This window comes from Desmodus rotundus, chromosome 11 (genome assembly GCF_022682495.2).
Source record: "Desmodus rotundus isolate HL8 chromosome 11, HLdesRot8A.1, whole genome shotgun sequence".
NCBI lineage: Eukaryota > Metazoa > Chordata > Mammalia > Chiroptera > Phyllostomidae > Desmodus > Desmodus rotundus.
The window spans coordinates 377,854-393,725 of NC_071397.1; the positions used below are offsets into that span (position 1 = coordinate 377,854).

The 15,872-nt window shown below is 45.1% G+C and overlaps 1 protein-coding gene across 2 annotated transcripts in view; it reads right to left on the bottom strand.

Annotated features, from left to right (window-relative positions):
* ZFP57 (ZFP57 zinc finger protein) overlaps positions 1 to 15,872 on the bottom strand; it is a 33,508-nt gene that overhangs the window by 13,085 nt on the left and 4,551 nt on the right. Inside the window, exons 2-3 of one of the 2 annotated variants that reach the window (XR_008425478.1) lie at positions 15,012 to 15,087; positions 6,278 to 12,534 (exon numbers count right to left, since the gene is read on the bottom strand). The gene's annotated coding sequence lies outside the window, so the exon portion shown is untranslated. Of the gene's footprint in view, positions 1 to 6,277; positions 12,535 to 15,011; positions 15,088 to 15,872 lie in introns of those variants that run through there. The other variant, XM_045193337.2, reaches the window with a different exon arrangement.

The window sequence follows — 15,872 nt, forward strand, 5'->3', positions numbered from 1 at the left end:
GGAGGGTTTTAGCCAAATATTCATCAGCTTTCCAGGTGCATTTTTAATATGCTGATGTGTCAAAATGAGTGTACGGGGTGGGGGGGGGGATTATTCTTTGGTCTGCTTTACTGTTTTATGTTTATCTGGTCTAATGGGGTTTTTGTTATTTGTTGCCCTGACTTCATTTGGCCTTGGATTTAGCGGCACAAATGGCATTAACTGGGTCTCTGTTCTCTGTTTCCCACACCAAGGAGATTTAAGCTATGTGTTCATGGGTTGGGAGAGAGGTATAAACCATTTGCTCCCAAGTGTCCCTGGCCAGGGGAGATAAGGTCTTGCGATTCACCAGCTGGCTGTAAGTTGTTCGAACGGTTTGGCCTTGTTTGAGTTTGTCCCGATTTCCTCATTCCACTTGCCCAGGAGTTTCCCTAGCTTCTAACTCTCCTCCCGCAACGGCAAGGGCCGTTGCCCACAGCTGCGCCAGGAAAGGAACTGCAGCGGATCTTTGACCTCTCGGGGGTGTCAGTGGGGCCTCACCGCTGCTGGCACCTTCTTCGGGCAGCATGCTGTTATTTTAGTTCAGGCGCCCGCTGCAGACACTAACCTGTGTCACGTCCTTGGCCTTCTGCACTGTTTTACTCTGACAGCCGTGTCCCTTTCACCGCATAGCCTCAAGCTTCCTACCGCCCTTCCTCCCTGCAGCCTGAAACAGCCTTCTTAATAGTTGACTAGAAAGGCTTTTTTGCTCTTTCTCTCTCACCTCCTCCAGGCCCACTGAATGCTGCTGTCCACTGGGCCCACCCACCCCTATCCTGAGGGGAACCCTGTCCCTCAGAGTCCTCCTGGTCTTGGATAAAGGAATTGGCCCAGACACCATCTCTCTGGGGGAAAAGGGGCCCGTGACTCCCTCTAGCGAAGAATGCCCCAGACCCTTCCCTGAAATGGCTTTTATTGAGACTGATGTGTGCAGGGGTATATAGCATGCAAGCATAGCTCATCAATCAATGTCAAAAGGCTATAGATATAGGAAACAGGTATTACTGATAGATAACAACTGAAGGAACACAGAGATCTGCCTCCGGTCAGGGTCTGTCAGACACGCTGACGCCGGAGGGTCGGGAAGGCGTGGCTCGTGAGTTCAGGAGTTCACTCCCTATGCTTTGAACTTAAATGTCTGGCTTATACCAACAGAGCTGTATGAAGCAAGGCGAGCTTCAAAGGACACAATGTATTTTTCAGGCCTGACTGCCCACGGGAACCCTCGGTGCTGGCACCGGGTCGTGCTGCTCCGGCATCCCCAGCTTCCCGGTCAAGACTTACAGACCTCTTTCAAGGCCTCGCTTGCACAGGGATGCAGTCTCCAATACCACATAAAGTGGTCCCCAACACCACCCCCCACAAGGGATCATCTCCTCATGGCCACTTCCTGTGTAATAATCAGGATGAAAGGGATGGCAGGTTATATAAACTTACTTTGGAAATTCCAGGACACGATACTCCTTTCTTCTCCCTAAAAGCCTAACAATAACCCCTGGCTGGCCGGGCTGTTACACCCTCTGGGTGGGGCAGCCCAACCAAAAGGGGGCGCCTAAAAGGTTCAGACCTAATTCTGTCCCAGCTACTTGGATTTTCTTGTTGGATTTACCTGGTCCTGGGTTATAAAGATAACGACCACTCGGCTGAGTACGCTGCTCACTAAGTCCCAAGTCCCACACAGACCAAAGTGCAGGGCACAATGCAGGAATGGTTTTACAGGAATGGTTTTGGTCCCTCCTGCTGAAATGGAAGAATTCTAACTGGGGCCATTAGGGTCACATCCTAATCCCTGTAGCCAACCAATAGCTACACTGATGCTAATCATTATAGCCAAGAGAATGGGGTATTATGATTGGCTGGGACTTGGGGGGGGGGACAGTTCTCTGAAAGGAGGGTGGGATTTTGTTTACCAGAAAAAGGGACATTGTCAAGAACTACAAAAAAAACCCCCAGAAAAACCCCACCCATACTTACAGAACACAGCTTTAAGTATATAAAATATAAAAGAATATCTGGATATCACATCACATCCCAGAAAATTTGAGAAATTCATTGGCTAAATTTTTAATCCTTTCAAATAGAATTTTCTGTCAATATGGGAGACTTTCGACAGTTCATTCTCAACTAAGTCAGGATATATTAATTTCCCTGAACAAGATGTACTGATGATTAAATAAGAAAACAAATGGTGTTTTGACACATGGCGGACACTTGGGGTTTATTTTCTCCCTTTACACCTTCTTTCTGCTATTGGGTTATTAACAGAAAATATGAGTTATTACAGATGAGGTATTTATTCATTTTAATGGCAGTAGGTAATAGGTAAATTTTATTTATTTTTTAATTTTAAATTATCTTTAAAGTTGATTTTAGGGAGAGAGGGAGAAATACTGATTTGTTATTCTACTTATTGATGCATTCATTGGTTGATTATTTTATGTGCCCTGACCAGAGTTTGAACCCACAACCTTGGTGTTTGGGGACAACTCTCTAACCAACTGAGCTACCCAGCCAGGGCCAGCAACAGGTGAATTTTAGAAAGTCTACGCTATCCTGGCAATGCTGACCGGCTCACCACCCCTCTTCAGGGATAAAATATACTCTTGTTCAGTCTTATTATTTGTGATGATAATCCAACAAAAGACTTTACAGTTAGATCTATTTAAAACAAAACACCACCCTGCTGGTATGGTTCACTGGATTGAGCACAGGCCTGCGAACCAAAGGGTCGCCAGTTCAATTCCCAGTCAGGGCACATGCCTGGGTTGCAGGCCAGGTCCCCAGAGTGGGGCATAGGAGAGGCAACCACACATTGATGTTTCTCTCCCTCTCTCCTCCCCTTCTCCTCTAAAAATAAAGAAAATCTTAAAAAACAAAACACCAATCTTGTACACTTTACATCCTGAGGCTCAGTTTTCAAACACTTCAACATTCATGGCTAAAGATAGTATCAGGCATGTTTTAATGAGTTCATTCTTATTTCATGTGCCTGATTTAGTATAGGGGCTATAATAATTATCTTTTGTCTCCTGTCCCTGTAACCTTATAAAAGTTCCCATTTTGGGCTTTCTTACCCCTCAACAACTGGTTCAGCTCAGCCTAAGACTAAGACTTGTCCCACTCCTAGTGGAACCCAATTCAGTAGTTCTATGGCCTGCGTTTGTCAGCGTTTCTGTTCCTACCCAGCCTTTTCTCCTGAGTCCTTTAACTGCTTGCTTATCTTGTTCCCTTGTCCCAGCTCCTTAAGTGGGTTCCCTTGGTCCCCTGCCTGATCTCCAGCTCCTCAGGATACTGACTTCCTCACCTTCTTACTTTTTAAGGACTGGATTCCTACCCTGAATTGTTGATCCCTCTCCCATGCTGTCTTTGCTGTCCAATGCCTATCAGGTCTTCTGCCTGTCCTTTCCCAGCCCACCCTAACTGTCCATCCAATTGAGCTACACGGAACTCTCTTATGACTCAGTGAAAGAGGATGTGGTGGACTGATGAGCACTGAAGCCAGAATGCAGGCAGCTGGTATAGACTTTCTAAGATACCTGGCTTTGAAGGAATGCAAAGAAATAGCATCGCAGCCTATTTTAATGGGGAAAACTTGAGCATATTTGTGGGTCAGTAGGAATGATCGAGTTGAGAGGGAGCAGCTGGCTATAGAAAGAGAAAGAGGGGATGATAGCATGAGGTTATGAGAAAGCAGAGAGGTCCCCATCTTCTGCTATGAGAACAGAGACAAAGAAGTGAGCAGAAGAAGGGAATGAGCAGATGCAAGGTGAGAGGCCGAAACAAGAGTTGGCAGGTTACTGACGGCCTGGGCTTCACCTCCTGCAAGGTACAATAATATGAAATACCTTTAAGATACTGCATGCTGATTTTTCTTTTTCTTTTTATTAGCCCACGCAAATTTCTAAGGCTTGCAAACAAGAAATTTTGACCACAATGTCACTGTATTTCAAGTCATTCCAACTTTTCATTGTTATTTTTATTTATTTACTTTTAAAGGGATTTTATTTATTTATTTTTTAGGGACACGGATAGGGAGAGAGAGAGGGAGAGAAACATTGATTGGTTGCCTCTTGTGTGGGTCCTGACTGGGGACTGAACCTGCAACCCGGGCATGTGCCCTGGTCGGGAATCAAACCAGTGACCTTTAACTTTGCAGGACGACAGCCAACCAGTGAGCCACACCAGTCAGGGCTCAATGCTTTTTAAAAGTGTGTATTTTTTAGTATATTATAAGAAATTCCAGCATTCCCAGTACATCTGGAACTCGACTTGTTTTTCCTCTATCTCACCTCCTGCTTTACATCCTGCTTCACATCTTGGCTTATAGAGAAAATAAGCCACATGAAGGAAACTCTTTCCTTCCTTTTCTTAATCTTCTTAAGTTATAACTATCAATTATTTGATGGTTTGTAAGCCATCTTTCATTTTGGATAGATGTCGTCATTGTAAAAACATATTCAAATGGAAAATCCCAATGGTTTGCAACTACATTGTTTTTACAAACAATCACCAAGTTTGCTGCTTGGGATAGAGTTACCGAAATATTTGAAAATGCAAATACTTACAATTATTTAGCAGCATTCTCTTTAATTGCTTATAAACAAACAAAAACAAAAACCCTGGCTGGTGTGGCTCAGTGGATTGAGCACAGGACTGCAAAACAAAAGGTCGCTGGTTTGATTCCCAGTCAGGGCACGTGCCTGGGTTGCAGGCCAGGTCCCCAGTACAGAGCGCATGAGAGGCAACCACACATTAAAAAAAATTTTAAATCAGAAACCATTAAGCACAAGCCGCCTCAATAGTTAAGTCCACCATTCTTCCTTGTTCCTCAAACAGAACATTTTAATTGAAATCAAGTGCAAATGAACATTAAAGTCATCTCTAAGGTGACAGCTCACAATGACACCGTGTGGGGCATGCGTGGCGTCTAGGTAGGCTTCTCGATCGGCTGCGCTCAGATCCCGATGAGGCGGGTTTAGTCTAAGAGATGTTCTGGTATATCACCCTAGACTTCTTTTTGGCTATTTTCATCCTTTCAAAACTCAACTTTTTAGAATTCAATTTCCAAACCTATTTTAATAAAGGGTTGATGCCATTTGTATGACTACGAACACTGAATTTTGACCCAAATGGAAGCTTCTTAATGCTGTTTTAATTCAGTAATTTTCACTTCCTTTTCCCCATCAGCCTCGTTCTCTGTCACTCCCCATTGTCTGAGTCAACTGCTGTCACAGAAGATCCCACTGGTTCGGACCCTTACGATTTTCTTCTACTTCATCTACTGCCACTCCCCCAGCCCGTACCCTCTGACCTGGTCACTTGCAGGTCATTTTACCGGCTGATCCCTGGCCCACTTCCTTTCTCGTCTGCTTATCAAATGCCCCATCCTTCAGTCCAAAAACTGTCCACCTCTGCTGCAAAGCTTCTCCAAGAGGTTCTTTAGCTCTATTCCAAAGGGCTTAGTGGCCGTTCTCCATTGTTTCTGAAGCACTCAGAACATTTCTATTAGCTTTTCCTTCCTGTAACATATGTATCGACCTCTGTCTCTACTACTAGACTTTGCTCTCACAGTGTGGGGATCCTGCCTTACCCACCCTTCTATCCCTGGCAATCAGCAGAGTGCTTGACTAGCAGGATTCTGTATCTATGGAATGAGTGAATAAATGTGCTTTTTATCTAAATAAAGCATGCTTTCACCTCCTGGGTAATCACTTGCCATGGTCTCTATTATGCCTACTCACCCCAGATTCTGCCTACCATGGTATCCAGTGCTCGGGTATTTCAAACAAGTTTATATAATAAACACTTGGGAAAACTTGCTTAATTATCAGACTAAATTTTTCCACTCTGTTGTTTTTGTCTACACACTGGTCTCTTTTCATTTATATCTTTCTTTAAAAAAAATTTTTTTTTATAGGGGTGGGTCGGGTAGGGGGGAAGTGGTGGTGGGAAAATGGAGATAATTCTACCTGAATAAGAAAATTAAAAGTAAAAAGATTTTAATATTTTTAAATTTTTTTGTGAAGATTTTACTTATTTTTAGAGAGAGGGGAAGGAAGGGAGAAAGAGAGGGAGAGAAACAATGTGTGGTTGCCTCTCATGCACCCCCTACTGGGGATCAGGCCTGCAACCCAGGCATGTGCCCTGACTGGGAATTGAACCAGCAACCCTTTGGTCTGCAGGCCAGCACTCAATCCACTGAGCCACTCCAGCCAGGGCAGATTTTAATAATTGTTTTAAAGAGAGGGAAAGGGAGAGAGAAAGAGAGGGAGAGAAAACGATGCAAGAAACATAGTGTATGTTTCTTGCATGGCGTATGCCTCCAGTAGGTGCCCTGACAGGGGACCAAACCTGCAACCCAGGCATGTGCCCTGACTGGGCATCGAACCAGAAAACTTTAGCTTTACAAACTACGCCGTAACAACTGAGCCAAACCAGTCAGGCCTCATATCTTTCTTATTTGTTTATTTGTTTTTAAATTTTATTTAATTTATTGGGTTGGCATTGTTTAATAAGATTATATAAGTTTCAAGTCACAGTTCCACAATACAACCTATCATGTGTATAGTGCTCTGTGTGCTCACCACCCAGAGTCTAGTCCCCTCCCATCTGTACATTTGATCTGAAACAACAAATCACGTTCAAGAAAAAGTAGCTACTAAACCTATGGACCTTGAGAGACTTCTGTGAGCTTGACCCCAAATGCAAGGAAAGTAAAAGCAAAAATAAGTGATAAGACTGTATCAAACTAAAACGATGCTTCACAGCCCAACACACCAGCAATGAAACAAAGTGGCAACCAACGGAATGAGAGAAGATACTGGCAAATAACACCTCCAATAAGGGTCTAATACCTACACACAAAGCACTCATACAACTCAACAACAACAAAAATTCACCTTCTTTAGCATTTTCAACTTAAACTATGGAGTTTCCATGCTTTTGAGTAGAAATATATAGCAGAGCATAAAATGGGAAGAAAACTGACAGGACAATAATTCCTATTGTGGCATTTTATGCTTATAAAGCACTTTATTTCTTATCTCATGGGAAACTTGGTAAGAAAGGTTTTATTGTAAACCTAAGGGTAAGGGGTTCCTCACATCAGCTGACCCATGAACAACATGGTTTTGACCTCCATGGGTCATCATCTTCTATGTGATTTTTTTCAATAAATACATACAGTACTATAAATGTGTTTTCCTTATTTTAATAACATTTTCTTATCTTTAGCTTACTTTATTGTAAGAATACAGTATATAATACATACAACATACAAAATATGTACTATTCAACTGTTTACGCTACTGGTAAGGTCAGCAGCACACGGGGAGCAGTTAAGTTTCTGGGGAGTCAGCAGTTACACGCAGCCCCTGACGGGCGTGGCTCGGTTGGTTGGGCGCTGTCCTGTGAACGGAATGGTCGCTGGTCCGATCCCTGGTCAGGGTACATGCCTAGATTGCGGGTGTGTCCCTGTTTAGGGCACATACGAGAGGCAACGGAGCGATGTTTCCCTCTCGCATCAATGTTTCTCTCCCTCTCTCCTTCCCTTCCCCTCTCTCTAAAAATAATGAAATCCTTAAAAAAAAAAAGGTCTAAAAAAGTTATATGCAGATTGGGCAGCTTGGGGGAGTCAGTGCCCCTCGTCCCTGCATTGTGTCAGGGCCAACTGTACATGCATACACGGTAAAAACTATTAAGAGGTGACAATTACTACAAAATTCAGGATAGTGCCTGCCTCCAGGGCTGAGGAGAGGGATGTAATGGGGCGAGCACAGGGCTCACGGAGTGTGGCAATGTTCCACTTCTCAGCCAGAGCAGTGGAAACCTGAACAGCTTTTACTGTTCTTCCAAGTGCACGTATGTAACAGGGTATAGACAAGGGGGGCCTCCAAATATGGATTTGTAATGGGGTCCAGAACTCAGGGTGTCCAGGAAATATTAGGAAAAAAAAAAATATATATATATATAGGATGTCCTCACCCCCACAAGTCTGAGCTGGGGGAAGGGACACATGGAGCAGGGCCATCAAGAGCTGTTTTGTACAGCAACAGCTGTGCAGATAACCTCTGGCGTGGTCATTTAACATATCTATAACCTTTAACTGGTTTCATGGATATGTTAAATAGCTGTGGTCACACTTTGAGCCAGAGAAATGGGGGAGACTTCCACCCAAGATGTAACTGGGAAGCAACTCCCCCTGGTTACAGCGCTTGCGTGAGAGCTTGCAGATGATTGGCTCACGCCATGGGGCCATGCCTGCCTGGACTTACTATGGCAGCCCAGTAAAGCTGGAATTCAGGAATGCTGGCAGGTGTAACTGGTTGTAGGAGGAGTCGGAAATGGAGCTGCACAGGAAGATGGGCACTGGGATTTAAACCTAGGCGCGGCAGCCATAGAGACAGAGGACCACGCGGTTCTGAAGGAGAAGAGGGAGGACCACGAGGTTTGGGGGGAAAAGGGAGAGAATCATGCAGCTTTGGCGGAGTGAATAGGGAGGACCATGTGGTTTTGGAGTGCTTCTGATGCCATGCAGCTTAGGCAGCAGGAGAGACTTTGCCGGGAAGAAAAGGGGAGAAAGGACTCTTGCCGGTGGGCTGTGAGAAGGTACCACATGGCTCTGGATTAACTGGAGATCACAGCGGTGACACAGCTGATGGTGCCAGAACTGAGAGGCTACCTGAGCCACAGACTTCTACTTCTTTTCCTAAGATACGGTACCCAGTAACCGGACTGCGCAGAGGGAAAAGGAAGGACTGTGTGCGTCTTTGGGTATTTTTCTAAAGGACTTTAGTATTTTAATGAAGACATTAAGTCATTACTCTAAGTCTGTATAACTCTTTGAATAAATAATTCCTTTCCTTTTCACCAACCTCTGGCATTGACAGTCCTGTTTCCCTGGTGGCAGGCAAGGCAAACCTAGTACGGGGCAGCGGGGGGCACGACTCCAGGAGCAGAAAGGGGGGTCCATTTGGTAACAGTATATCGTTCACCACTCCCTGGGTCTGTTCTGTAGCACATACACATTTTTATTTACATGTTACATTTCACAATGAAAAGAAAAAACCTGTAGGACAAAAAGAAGCGTAAGTGTGACATTATTACGACATTGGGAAAGGGCCATGAAAACTCCTGGGCAAGTGGACGGGGAAACTGAGACAAGAAAATCAAACAAGGCCAAACCGTTCGAGCAACTTACAGCCAGCTGGTGAACTGCAACACCTACCTCCCCTGACCAGGGACACTTGACTATAAGTGGTTACGCCTTTCCTCTCTAACCGGAGGATACACACCACCCTGGTTTGGGAAAGAGACCCAATTAGTGCCATTTGTGCCAGCTACACCCAAGGACAGACGAAGTCAGGGGAATAACAAAAACCCCATTAAAAGCCAAACAGACCCAAGATAAAAGTAAAAAATATGGCAGACCAAAGAATCATCCCAAACCCCCTATATGCTCATTTTGACTCCTCCACATATTAAATGCACCTGGGAAGCTGATACACATTCAACCTAACGGCCCCCTCCCAGATTCTTGACCCAGGGGCAGGGAGGAGGCAGTGGTTAAGATAAAAGCCCTCAAGACAAAGACAGTGCTGATAGGTTTGCTCTAAAGTCCGCCCCTTCCCTTTCCGGGCATGAGCTTTTTACTCCCTCCTAAACTCTAAGGGTTCGGGGTACCCCCTGATCCTGACTCCAAGGCCCCCTTTTCCTCTGACTTCTCAGTGAGCTGAGAGTAATCCTGCCATGGCTCACTCCTGTGCCCGTGACCTTCACTTCCCAGCAAGCTAACAGCAGCCCCCCTTAGCTCAGTCCTTCCCTGTAACGTTTCTGGGGAGCCAAAGCAGAGCACCGCCCAGGTTCTCTCCTGTTACTTCTTCTACCCCCAGTCCTCCGTTTCACTGTCCCCAGCTTTAATGAACGTACTCCCCAAATCACCTGGACTCTTGTGAACTCTTCCCCACATGAAGTCCAGAACCCACCCACTACAGGCCGGCCTGAGGCAGACCCCCCCACTCTGGTAACAGTAACATTCTCACACACCACGAGGAAATGAAAAAGCAGTTTGTGAGGTGGAGATAATGGGTTCAAGTTTGGCCAAACTGCGCCCAGACTTCTTTTCTGAGCCATGAGTGAAACTGCCCTGTGATCACCAGTTGCTTTCATGCTAGATTCAGAGTCAGAAGAGAGGGCAGCTGAGCTTTCCAATCTGCATGCACAGCCCGGAAAGTCTTCATGGAGAGCAATGACTACCAGTAGTGCATTAGGTTACTGTAACAGGGAATATCTGGGTCCTCGAAACGGGGAAGTTCCCCCACCACACTGGCTGAGGAAAGGGGAAGCAGAGCAGGGCCACTGAGAGCTACTTTGCATAGCTGAAGAACTTGGCCAGTGTGTTAGTAATGCTAAAAGCTGCGCCTGCCCTGGAGCCAGGGAGATGGGCGTGACCCTAACCTGTGATGCAGCTGGCAGGTGGCTCCCGGTGGTGGCTCTGGTTGCTGCAACTGGGCCAGCAGCTTGGAGGTGGTTTGTGCTACAGGGCCATGCTTGCCCAGACTAACACTGGCAGCCAAGCAAGGCAGAAGAGACCGGACTACTGGCAGGTGCAACTGAAACTGAAAAAGACACCGGCGTTCAGGCTGCCTGTCACTACCAAACCCAATAAGCAATGACAGCGATTGAATCTTTATGGGTGTTTTATTCAGATGGCCGGCGACCTGAGAAGATGGCAGGTTCGTATCCTAACAGACCATCTTGTCTTCTCTTTCCAGGCCAATGTTTTTATACCAGGGAATAAACAAGGTGCAGTGAGGGGCTGTGAAGTTCAGGGAGGATTAGATAAAAGAAACGGCAACATTCCTGTCCTGGGCAGTTACCTGTTCCCAGAGAAGGGTGGCCATGTCTCTCCCTGGAACACAATGGCCCACTTGTCCCCAGGCGGGAATCTCTAGCAGTGCCCCAGGAGGTCGCTGTTTTCCCAGGAGCCAGGATGGGCCTTATCTATCTGTAGTTTCTGAAACAAAACCTTTCACATATACGTTACTTGCTAGGCTTATAACTACCTACCTTAAACTAAAATTTTCCAACTCTTAAGTCCCCCATCATAACCCCTTGTGGGAGGAGCAGGAAATGGGGTTAGGGAGGAAGACCCATGTGGTATTTAAACCCAAGTGCGCGGCGGCCATTCTAGAGCTCTGCACCACATCGGGAGGAGACTAGAACCGTGAGAGTCTCTTGCGTGTTCTTGACCACGCAGCAGCTGTGCAGGGTCTTGGTCACGGGTTTGAAGGGATGCGGAAGGACCCCCACCAGCCCATCATGAAGATGCAGTTTGGCATTAAGAGTGGAAGCCTACCCAAGCTCGGACTGGAAGACGCTGGAACTCGGATGGGAATCTGCCCAGCTAAGCTACAGATTTCTATTTCTTTTCCCAAGAGACTGTACCTCTGATTTGCCCGGTTTAGCAACGGGGCAGGACTGTATTTGTGGGTGTTTGTTTCTAAAAGGCACGAAGGCACGGGATTTAATGGCAGGATTCTGCTAATATTCTAAACCTGTACAACTTTTAAAATTTTTTTATTTTTAGAGAAGGGGAGAAACATCAATATGTGGTTGCCTCTCTTGTGCCCCCTACTGGGGCCCTGGTCCACAACCCAGGCATGTGCCAACTGGGAACTGAACTGGCCCGGCGACCCTTTGGTTCGCAGGTGGGCACTCGGTTCACTGAGCTACACCAGCCAGGGCTAAACCTATGTAACTTTTGAATAAATAGCTCCTTTCCTTTTCAGAAGACTCTGGCATTGGGAGTCGCCGTTCTTTCCAGCAGCAGGCAATAGAACCCAGGGTGGTTCTGTTACTTTTCAGTCCGCTCAACTCGAAGGGCTGTCATCCTATTGATTTGAATGTCTCTTCACCCCATGCACTCTGATGACCCATCTCTTTGAAAGGCCTGGAGTCTCAAGCTGCACACGGTGAGGGAAGACCAGGGTACAGACAGGGGCAAAAGAGTGTACATGAGGCAAATCCAGTGGGTAGTAATGAGATTTTGGTATATGTCCTGGTCAAACTCTAGAATAAACAAAGGTCCAGTTCCTGAACCTAACTTAAGCAACTTCAGCCATCTCATTTCCACGGAAGTCATCTGCAGTGCTTCTGGAATCTCTTCAAGGGGTCAGGGAGCCTCTCCAAGATAGAGATGAAACTGACACTAACGTAAAGTGAGCACTGACCTATCGCACCTGCAAATACTGTCAGAGACAGAAGCCCGACGTGGGACTGAAGTCTGGAACACAGGAGCCATGTTTATCTAGTGTCCTGCTTGCAACATACGGCAATTCAAAATTAATTCAAATTAAGATTTCAGTTCCACAGTTGCACCAGCCACATTTCAAATGCCAGTATGAATGCCAGTGTGTAAAGCGGCGATCACACCGAAAGCAAAGATACACACTCACGTCACTGCAGAGTTCCATCAGACGGTGCTGGCCCAGCAACATTCTCGTGCAGGGTGTCCTGCTAGTACAGAAGAGTGGGCACCAGGAATATCACAAATTAGGTATAAACACTCCTTAGGGCATCCAATTTCCACTTCTCTGACTGCCTATTCACCAACTCTGAACCTCTCCTTTTCCAACTTTCTGGTTATTTGAAAAAAAAAAATGAACTGAATGGAAAACGAATTTCATTCTACTTGGTAATTAAAATTCTCATTAAATTCATAAATGTTTTCTGATTCATCAGGGTATAGATAAATCTGTTTGGGAGAGGGTGAGTTTGGTTAGCTCTGCGTAGATTCAAACATTGGAAAGGCCTTGCTTACGTGGGTGACAGGAAGTGACAACATGTGGAGCTGGAAGAAAATTGAGACTACCATAGTCCCTCCTCTGACCTCCCTCCTCCTCACCCTGCTCACTGAGTGTAGGTAGGTGGCCCTCTTCCGTACAGCAGCTCCCTACAGACCTCTACCATAACCCTTACCACGTCTTAGTACTTACTTAGAGAGTGTTCTGTGCCATAGGTCGCAACCTATTCAAGGGCCGGGACTTCTCATATCCCCCCCCCCCCCCCCCCGCCCCGCCCCAGTAACTAACAGTGCCTGGCACATAGAAGAGTTTCAAAATTAGGTTTCTCATACAAATAAATTACACAGTGCAGGCTGGACTTTTAGGGCATGGCTAATAGTTCCCTGATAAAGGTATGAGAGGGAAATGAGAGGCCACACATTTACCTGTAGCAATCTCGTCAACATAACCCTCCAGGGCTGGGAGCAGGGAGAACGGGAGAAGCAGATTAGAACAACTCCTTACTCACCACCACTGCTCAAGCCAGGTCTTCCCAACTGGGGAAACCAGCATCGATGAAACACCTACTATATGCTGATGCTTCACAGAAATCATAGTTCACCCTTAAATGCTATAGAATATTATTAACCCTACTTCACAGGTGAGGAAACTAAGTATCAAAGAGTATAAAAGCAACCTGAACTAAAAATACTAAGCTAGTTTCTAAGGCCAAAGGTATTTGGTATTTCAGTATTTGATATAAATGGGACTATGCACTGAACTCTAGGGATAGATGAGATTTAGCATTAAAAAAATTCATTTAAGAGACAATTTTATCAGAAAAGCACCAAAACTTTACTAATCTTTTATTTTTCTTATTTGACTTCTCAAAAAGGGTGGCATAGTTAAGATTTTTTTTATAAGGTTTTATAATTGTATTTTTGTCTTCTGTATTCTGAGACTTCCCACAATATTCATTTTAATCTAACTGGCTGAGAAAAGTGGATATACACTTTCAAACTCTTTTCTCTCTCTCCTTGTTCTCCCATGCTTCTCTGCTGTAGGTGGCTGGTTGCGGCTTCTCAAGAATGTTTCCTTGAGTCTTTGCTCGGTGAGTTCTCTCCCTGGAACCACGTGTTCCTGGTGATCTTCAATTTGTATCTGTTCCCTCTCTTTTACCTGTTTTCTTCTCTGTCCATTCTAGACACCATGCCCTTCTGGCAACATTTTTGGGAATGTTGTTTCACTAAGGGATCATAGTAACTGTCCAAATGCTTTGTTCTTAAATTCTTTGACCTGTCCCATTCGATGTAAGTGCCTCTCTATGTGTTCCATCTCTCTCTGGACCAAACAGTACCATTTCTGAATCTCTATGCTTGGGCTATTTCCCCCTCCAACTTCTTTTTTTTTTTTTAAGATTTTTTTTTCTATTTATTTTTTAGACAGAGGGGAAGGGAAGGAGAAAGAAAAGGAGAGACACATCAATGTGTGGTTGCCTCTCACACATCCCCTACTGGGGACCTGGCCTGCAACCCAGGCATGTGCCCTGACTGGGAATCAAACCCGCAACCCTTTGGTTTGCAGGCCTGTGCTCAATCCACTGAGCTACATCAGGCAGGGCTCCAGTTTCTTCTTAATTTCACTGCCTGTCTCTTGTTCTTTCATCATTCCCACCAACCTTTTATTACAATAACACCCTGCTTGGGCAAGCCAGTGGTCAAGGGAAAGATTTTGCTCCCTACAGAGTGTTTCGTACTCTTGATTTTTTTTGAGTTATCAGTTATATTGCTGCTTTTGTATGTACACCACCTAGATTCTCTCAGAGGGAGGGAGAGAATTTTATAGTGGGACCATCTTTTTTACAATGAACACATTTAAACAGGAGCTTACCCCAACTACTGACACCAGGAAAAGATGAGTGGTCTTTTATTTACTTTGGTGTAAGAACTGTGATTTTACTCTCATCATTCCTAGGTGGGCCTGTAAACCCTGACAATTGAAGTTACTACCAAAATCAATAACTGGTTTGTTTTTTCTTATAGTGCTGGGAGTTTTCAAAATAACACTTTGTCTTGCAAGTACGGATATGGCTAGAAAACATTGTCAGTGGAGACATGCTACTCAAGGTGTCACTTCAGCAGAAAGACTTTAAACCTGAGGTTCTTCCTCTCAGTAGTTCCAAAGTGTATGATGTGAAGATAATTTATTTACCAATATTTTTTTCTCCAGTGGGTGCTGCTGGCCTGAAGCAGTCCTAGGGTCTCTAGATGCTTTAACCTAGTCCAATCTGAAAGATAAAAAAGCAAAGATAGATTAAAATGTGGGAGGTGTGAGAACACATCTCACATACTGACTGAACCAAAAAACCCAACTGTCTTGGCCAAGGCCAACAATATTTCCATTTAGAAAGAGAAAACCTGCTAGCAGGTATGACTACAGCAGGGTCACTTCCCCATGGAAACCGCTGCATTCCTATGGTGGACAACAATAAAACGAATGCTTTTTAAACAGCAGCATATCAAACCTTTCACATAAATTAAAAACGTACTTGCCTTGTAGACTCAAATGCAAACCATTCTGAATCTTGTGTCGGGTGGGCGAGGGGAGAGACAGGTTTCTTGGGGAAGCATTGCCCAAGCACATCCATGTCAGATTGCTTAGTTCCCCACCCTCCACGGAGACAATCCTAGCCTGACTGTTACCACTTCATTCTGTTTCTGCAGTTTCTTGATCCAGGCCCTCTCTGCCCTCTAATCTTTGTTCTGAAATTCTGTTCTTCCTTGTACAGCCACTCATCCTTCACCTGTAACCTATTCCCTGCAGAACCCCTTATGATGGGAATTCGTGCTTTATTTATAGGCCAGGCTGATGGCAACACCAGGGAAGGCTACCAACTTTTTACGCCATCCCCGGTCTAATCTAAATGTACTGTGAGGTCATACATAAGCTACCACAGATGCCTGGCATTTCACCTCTATGCATTTTTTTAAAGTACTATTTATGGATAACACCATGGGCTTTGAAGTCTGATGGGGCTATGCTTGAATCCTAATTCTACCACTTCCCAGCTGG